The sequence below is a fragment of the Oryx dammah genome, unplaced genomic scaffold (assembly GCF_014754425.2).
Source record: "Oryx dammah isolate SB20612 unplaced genomic scaffold, SCBI_Odam_1.1 HiC_scaffold_11, whole genome shotgun sequence".
Taxonomy (NCBI): Eukaryota; Metazoa; Chordata; class Mammalia; order Artiodactyla; family Bovidae; genus Oryx; species Oryx dammah.
In genome coordinates, this window is record NW_024070195.1 from 29,075,304 (window position 1) to 29,083,863 (window position 8,560).

Here is an 8,560-nt window from a genome sequence, read left to right on the forward strand (position 1 = left end):
AATCTTTTGGGTTTAGTACTCACTAATATATAATGTATACAAATTCTTCACTTTTGTGTAATTTAAAAATCACTAAACTCTTAGTTAAAGTTGGAAACACTCAGAATTAAAGAACAATGCAGATTTTTACTGTGGCCTGTGATTCAGTTCGTAGAAATGAGTATTTTAGAATTGTCTGGATGATATAATATTTCATCAGAGCAGAGGAAGAAGAATCATATTTGGGGCTGGACTGTAGGGATTTTAGGTTTTTATTTCATAGAATACTCATGAAGCCCAAATCTTCTAGGACCTAACAAAAGAAATGGTTGTTAATGTCTACAGAGTGGAGGGAAATCTGAGTATTTCCAATTTGCGTTTAGCTTTTGAACCCTAAAAAGAAATCAGAATTCATTTGCAAGCATCATAGAACAATTTTTAAATTGATAGACTAAAAAATAAGCTTTAAGCTTTGACCTTGTATTCCTTTCCCAATGATTATACTAAGTGAACAATTCAGATGATATTATTTTTTACAACAGTAGAAATAAAGGCTTAAGAAAAAAACAACTTTAGGAATGTCACATCAGAAGAAAGTAACAATAAGGGCAAATATTGAATAAAAGAATAGATACACACCATCTAAAGCAATTTTTTTCTATACTGTGGATCAGATATAGTAGTTTTATTCTTTTCAAAATCAAATTGAGTTTCCAATTCCCTTGTGAACCTTGTGGAATGTTTTCTGTATTTGTTGTCTTTCAGTTGTTAAGTTGTATCTGACTCTTTGCAACTCCACAGACTTGTTTTATAGTTTGTCCTGACTTACTGAAATGTCTGACTTGTAGCTCAATTCCTGTCTAGAGGAGAAGAATATATACTTAAGGAAATCCCCTCTGTATATTATCCTGCAGGCCCAATGCTGAGACATCCAAGGATACAGAATAAATGACACTTTTAAATATCTCCCTATACTTCTTAATCCACCAAACAAAGCTTGGTGAATACCATAGATCCTTGACATACTCCCTGTAACAGTCAGAGGAGCACAGGCTTGGGAGGAATTTTTAGAGTTAACCAAATTTATCCTCTAACTCATAAAATATTCTTTGAATCCATCTGGACAGACCACTTAAATCTGGTTCTTCAAATGTGTCTTGTTTGATTATTTCAGAATCACTTTTCCTAATTTGTTTTAATAACTTACAACCCAGTGAGTAAGTTTATAATTTATTCCTGACCTAGCTCTTGCCAATGTAAAAGACATTCTTGTTCTATTAATAACTTCAGTATTATATTTGTATTACATTCATTAGAAGAATATTAGGGTGCTTAAATATCCTGTTCCAGCTGCTCTTGCTGCATAACCAAGTAGCCAAAAATTAACAACTTAGGATAGCCATTGTTATCAGGCTAGAAGATTCTGAAGTTGTGAGAATCAAGCACAGCAAACCAAGGCCTGCTTGCTTCTGCTCTGCCATGACTGGGAGAGCCATTTCTAAGACTTGAAAGTGGGAGTTAATTGGCAGCTAGAGGATGGTCTCATCCTAAGGCTCATTCTTCTCCACATCTGGCACTTAAAATGATCCAAAGGCTAGTCATGCCAATCAGAACACCAATACAAGATTTCCTTGTGATGTCCCCACAATATGGTGGCCTGAGGATAGGCCGCAGCAGCTAAGGTTCCAAAATAACGTTCCAGCAGACAAAGAGGAAGCTGTTTTACCCTTTATGAACTAGTCTCAGAAACATCCTGTGGAATTTTCACCCTGCTCAAAGTAGTTACAAGCCTGCTCAGGTTCATGAGATAGGGCTAAACTCTCCATCTTGATGTGGCCAAGTCAAGGTCATATGGTAAAGGAACCTATGCTGCTGCTGCTAATTCACTTCAGTCATGTTTGACTCTGTGTGACCCCATAGACAGCAGCCCACCAGGCTCCCCCATCCCTGGGATTCTCCAGGCAAGAACACTGGAGTGTGTTGCCATTTCCTGCTCCTATGAGATGGAGATAATTGTGAGCTTTTTGGAAAATAAAACCTACCATATATCTTAAGAATGTGAAATAGACTGAATGAAATAGAAACTGTTCAAAATTCTATTCTTTATTTCAACTTACCAGTTCAGTTCAGTCATCCAGTCGTGTCTGACTCTTTGTGACCCCATGGACTGTAGCACGCCAGGCTTCCCAGTCCATCACTAACTCCTGGAGCTTGCTCAAACTCATGTCCATCGAGTCGGTGAGGCCAACCAACCATCTCACCCTTTGTCGTCCCCTTCTCCTCCTGCCTTCAGTCTTTTCCAGCATCAGGGTCTTTTCCAATGAGTCTGTTCAACTTTCAACTTACATTTGTACATAAATATTTTAACTTATATTTGTACATAAAATGCTAGAGTAATATATCATAAAAATGTATTAATATTTCACTCCCCTCACAGTTATACAAAACCCCTCAAATGGGAGTGGGGTAGAAGAAAAATCTTATGGAGTCCAAATGTATAAAATGCAGTTTACTCCACTTTACCAACAATTAAATTACTATATAATTTAAAGAATTATTTATGTACAAATATAAGTTGAAAGTCCCTTGGACAGCAAGATCAAACCAGTCAGGGAAATCGACACTGAATGCTCACTGGAAGGACTGATGCTGAAGCTGAAACTCCAGTATTTTGGTTATCTGATGTAAACAGCCATCTCATTAGAAAAGTCCCTGATGCTGGGAAAGACTGAAGGCAGAAGTAGAAAAGGGCATCAGAGGATGAGATGGCTGGATGGCATCCCTGGATATGAACTTCAGCAAACTTCAGGAGATGGTGGGGGACAGGGAGGCCTGGCATCTTGCAGTCCATGGGGTCGCAAAGAGTCAGACACAACTGAGCGACTGAACTGAACTGAACTGATTCTAGTAATTCCTAAATAAAGAGGTATAGTAAAAGTAATACTATTCTAGTTGTAACATGGTCACAGTTTTTCTTTCAGGAATTTCCTCATATTTTCTAAAGTAATATTACCTTTATGAAGTAAACAAGCAAAGACCAAAATAAATATATCAGTCAGCAGGCACAAGATCCAAGTGGATAAATTGATGAAACCCCACCAGAAGCTAAGACTGACACACTGATGACTCCTGCCTTTGTCAGGACTGGCTCAGATCCCACTGTGGGACTCATGGTAAGGGGTGGGGTGGCGAATGAACATCAGATGGGACCACTACCTGAAGCAAACATGTTCACATTATTCTTCAGGGACATATAATTACGTTCTAGAGTTCAATCAGCTTAGACATTTCTTCATTAGGATATATAGAGAGTCTCAATGATCTATAAAAATGAATTACAGATTTTGCTCTTTGTAGAAGTTCCCAGAAAATTTTGTTTATTGAAGGGTCCTACATTAAGATGCTTACATTAAAATGCTCTTATCTCACATTTTATTACCATAATATATACCTTATCAGTATGCATTTAGTCGTTCCTGGAAGTACAAACTTATGGTCTTAAACGTGAATCATGTTTCTAGACTGGACTGATTACTAATAGGACTGTTACTAATAGGACTTGGTGGTCTCAGTTGTGGGCTCAAGGGCCATTTCAGGATATCAGAAAAAGCAAAAGAGAATAAAAAACCACTTTTGTACTTTGTAGATTCTCACTATGTTTCTCTCTGTAAGCAATGTTGCTGTTTCCAACATGGTAATACTTCTCCAGCCTTTCCCTTCACTGCAGGCAAATGGTTAAAAGGTGGATGTCTTCATTTCTAACAAGCAGAAGGATGAATTGTTTATTGCATTGGCAGTTATAAGCCTGGAAGAAAGGACTTGAAATACTAGCACTGAGGATTTTTACCAATAACTTATTTCTGTTTATATACTGTTTTCTCAGTGGCTAAAAAAGGAGAGCACTTGAAGTGAGAAAAATAGATGAGGCTGGTGGAACCAAGCTTAATTTTGGATAAAGCACATTCACCTTCTCTGGAAGGATTATCTCCCAAATTTCCATGTAGTTAGTGCACGTGTTTGGATAAGTTTATGTTGCCAAGTAAGCAAAAACAGTGAAGTTGACAAAAATTAGCTACATGTTCATATTTTAATATATTAATATTAAAATAAATTATTATTTCTTTCAGAAGAGTTTTTTAGCATGATCAGACATGCTTTTGCAATTACTTAATTGTTTTAATTTCATTACAAATAGTTTCTGATGAAGCATATGTTCAATATTTTTAAAAACATTATTAGACATTTCATAAGTTAAAAACAACATCTCCAGGGATGGCACTTTAATTGGCAGCATAAGATTTTTAAAAATCTTTAAAAAATTATTTTGAAAAGTATATTTCACATGATGAAAGTATATTTCCTATTATTGACATTATATGAATTACCAGGAATAGACCTTGAGTCCTGGATTATGTCCTTTTCATTTTCATATTCTCAGATAACTTCTTTAGTAGACAAACTCTTAGAATAAAAATTAGTTTTATCAAAAGTAAAATTATATTTATATGGAATGAGAAAATTATGGACTACTGATTTAATATAACAGTCATAAATATCACAAATCATAACTCAAAATTTTTAAGCGAGTATAGCTAATATCAGTGAACCATCAACGTTCAGTTAGTTAAAACAAACATCGAGCACATGGGCCTCCATGGTATAGTGAAGTTTTTCTATTTTAACCTTATCAATTCCTTATGAACTCAACTTTTATTAAATTCATTAAATATATATGACTCACTAGCATGACCAACCTAGATAGCATATTCAAAAGCAGAGACATTACTTTGCTGACTAAGGTCCATCTAGTCAAGGCTATGGTTTTTCCTGTGGTCATGTATGGATGTGAGGGTTGGACTGTGAAGAAGGCTGAGCGCCGAAGAACTGATGCTTTTGAACTGTGGTGTTGGAGAAGACTCTTGAGAGTCCCTTGGATTGCAAGGAGATCCAACCAGTCCATTCTGAAGGAGATCAGCCCTGGGATTTCTTTGGAAGGAATGATGGTAAAGCTGAAACTCCAGTACTTTGGCCACCTCATGCGAAGAGTTGACTCATTGGACAAGACTCTGATGCTGGGAGGGATTGGGGGCAGGAGGAGAAGGGGACAACAGAGGATGAGATGGCTGGATGGCATCACTGACTCGATGGACGTGTCTGAGTGAACTCCGGGAGATGGTGATGGACAGGGAGGCCTGGCGTGCTGCGATTCATGGGGTCGCAAAGAGTAGGACACGACTGAGCGACTGAACTGAACTGAGCGCATGCTTCAGTCATGTCCGACTCTTTGCAGCCCTATGGACTATAGCCCGCCAGGCTCCTCTGTCCATGGGATTCGCCACAAGAATACTGGGGTGGATTGCCATGCCCTTCACCAGGAGATCTTCCCGAACCAGGGATTGAACCCACTTCTCTTATGTCTCCTGCATTGGCAGGCGGGTTCTTTACCACTAGCGCCACCTGGGGAGCCCATGACTCACTAGTAGTATGAAGCGATTCTAATCTCTATCCATCACCCTCTCACCCCAAGTAAATATGGAGTGCAGAAAGGATTCCAATCCTCTAAGTCTGGATGTGCTATCCATGTCCTTTAAACTAAAGATAATTTATAATATGATGTTCAGTTTTAAATATGTATCTTGGGATATGATGTTTACTCCTAGGGCAACCTGTGGGAGCCTGGAGAAAATGATAACTTGTGGTTAGTGAAAGGGAACTGCCTTAAATATCATTGTATATAGAGGGGAAGGATTCAAGAGCCCCAGGAAGTGGGCATTCTGAAGCAGATAAATTATGCAAAGCCAAGAGTCCCATCAGGTTATGTTCCACAGGAGGGTCCAGAGGCCAAACCATTTACCATTTACCAAAGATATTAGGGTTGTAATGATGAGAGGGGCACCAGCATCACCGAAATGCTCAGTGATGATTCTTCTCTGCAGGCCAGACAGAATTAACTCTACGGGAAAACTTTACAAATTCGACCATGTCATACATAATTAAGAACTGTTGCTAATCTAATTAAAAAATGTCATGGCTGTACAGAAAAAAATAAGTCATGGAGGTGAAATATTTGGGACCTATATATTTGCAAATGACTTGCTTTTATATTAATTCAAGTAAACATAGCTGCTGCTAAGTGAAAAAATCAACCCACAACATTTCAGTGGTGTAATACCATTAAATTTCTGATTCACACAAAATCCAGTACATGGTCAAGGTAAGAGTGGGGGAATCTCTGTTCTGTACAATCCTTTAGGGACACAAACTGATGCAGAGTTTTTGGCATCTTCCACACTTGGCTTTTGAGGTCACCTAGTCATCAACATCTACCAGGAGAATGAGAAAAGTTAGAGCATGGAGGCCAGAGGTGGCAATGGTATACCTCACTTCAGCCCATGTCCAGTGGACAGAACTCATTCCAGGTACATCCCACTGAAAGACAGAGTGAGAAATGTGGTCTAATACTGTGCCCAGGAGAGAACTGAAATTATTTTTTGTTCAACTGGCCAATCTCTTCCTCAGCCCACATTTTTGGTATCTAATTTATCTTCTTCCCAGACATAGAACACACTCACCTTCTCTGGAAGGATTATCTTCCAAATTCCCATGTAGTTAGTGCATCCCAATTGTTGGCCAATGTCTCATAATAAAAGTGGAGTTCTTTCTTTAAGACTAGGAGGTACTTCTTTCTGGCCCTTTACTCTATAAATTATAAGAAAAAAGCCTGCCCACTCCTTATCTCAACATTTAAGGGTGATCAGTATCTGAGATATGATGTTAATATCTGAAGGGGAAGAAACATTTTTTGCCGGCTATACAGTGCTTACAACATGTGTCTGGCCCACATTAATTCAGAACATAGCAGTGGGTATAAAGAATTTGTAAGGCTCCAACAATCATCACGTTTTGTGGTGGTTTCACAGTGAATACAATGTGTGGTTTCACTGTCAATAAAATTGCCTCAAGTACTTACTTGGCTTTTGATCTGTTTCTTTCCACATAGTTCTATGAGCCAGTATGTACTAAAGTTCATCCTTGTATAGATTTTTCAGATCTCATTAGTTCTTTATTTCCTCTCTGCCACACTTTTCTTTTTCACAGGCTACTATGAGCCGTGATAACTAATAGGTGGAAAGGTCATATCCTCAATTAGAGTTTTGCCACAGAACTGAGTCTAAATGAATTTTTATCCCTTATAACGTTGCTCAGTCTTATTAATTACTGTCTACAACCTAAGTCAGTTTTTCTAACTTTCATGGCCTCACCTTTTATCAATGGGTACCAACTCATTTTTAATGAATATTTTTCATTATTGGAAATCTTTCAAGATTGCAATCTGTCATATCTTTAAAAACAGAGAGAGTGAAATAAAACAGCCTTAAGTACACCTGATTAACAAAGACTTTTTAAAATGAACTCAAGTTAATTGATCTGGCATTGTAAGAGTAGATGACGTGCCCCTACATCAATCTGCAGTGGCTTCAATCTGAAGTGCACATCATAAAGTCACTAATAGTGAAGATTGACTATATCTTGTGCTTTCCTGGACCAGTTCTTCCCTCTCTGTTATCCAGCAATTTTGATATCATATCTCTTTTAAAAGGCAGCCTTATCATAATTTCAATTGAGAATGCAACTAGAAAGCATGTCATCATTTAGACAACCCATTCATTCATTAATGACAACCTAAAGAAAGTATGACACCACCCTTATGGCAGAAAGTGAAGAGGAACTAAAAAGCCTCTTGATGAAAGCGAAAGAGGAGAGTGAAAAAGCTGGCTTAAAGCTCAACATTCAGAAAACTAAGATGATGGCATCTGGTCCCATCACTTCATGGCAAATAAATGGGGAAACAGTGGAAACAGTGTCCGACTTTATTTTTCTGGGCTCCAAAATCACTGCAGATGGTGATTGCAGCCATGCAATTAAAAGACACTTACTCCTTGGAAGGAAAGTTATGACCAACCTAGACAGCATATTCAAAAGCAGAGACATTACTTTGCCGACTAAGGTCCGTCTAGTCAAGGCTATGGTTTTTCCTGTGGTCATGTATGGATGTGAGAGTTGGACTATAAAGAAAGCTAGTGCCAAAGAATTGATGCTTTTGAACTGTGGTGTTGGAGAAGACTCTTGAGAGTCCCTTGGACTGCAAGGAGATCCAACCAGTCCATCCTACAGGAGATCAGTCCTGGGTGTTCATTGGAAGGACTGATGTTGAAGCTGAAACTCCAATACTTTGGTCACCTGATCCGAAGAGTTGAATCATTTGAAAAGACCTTGATGCTGGGAAAGATTGAGGTCACGAGGAGAAGGGGACGACCGAGGATGAGATGGCTGGATGGCATCACCGACTTGATGGACATGGGTTTGGGTGGACTCCAGGAGTTGGTGATGTACAGGGAGGCCTGGCGTGCTGTGGTTCATGGGGTCGCAAAGAGTTGGACACGACTGAGTGACTGAACTGAAATATGTTTTTTGGCTTATGCTAATTTAAAATGAATTCTGAATCACTTGTTATGGAGAAATTTCAGGCCAATATAAATAGCCCTTGAGAGAAAACTAGATTATCCAACTAGAACTGAGA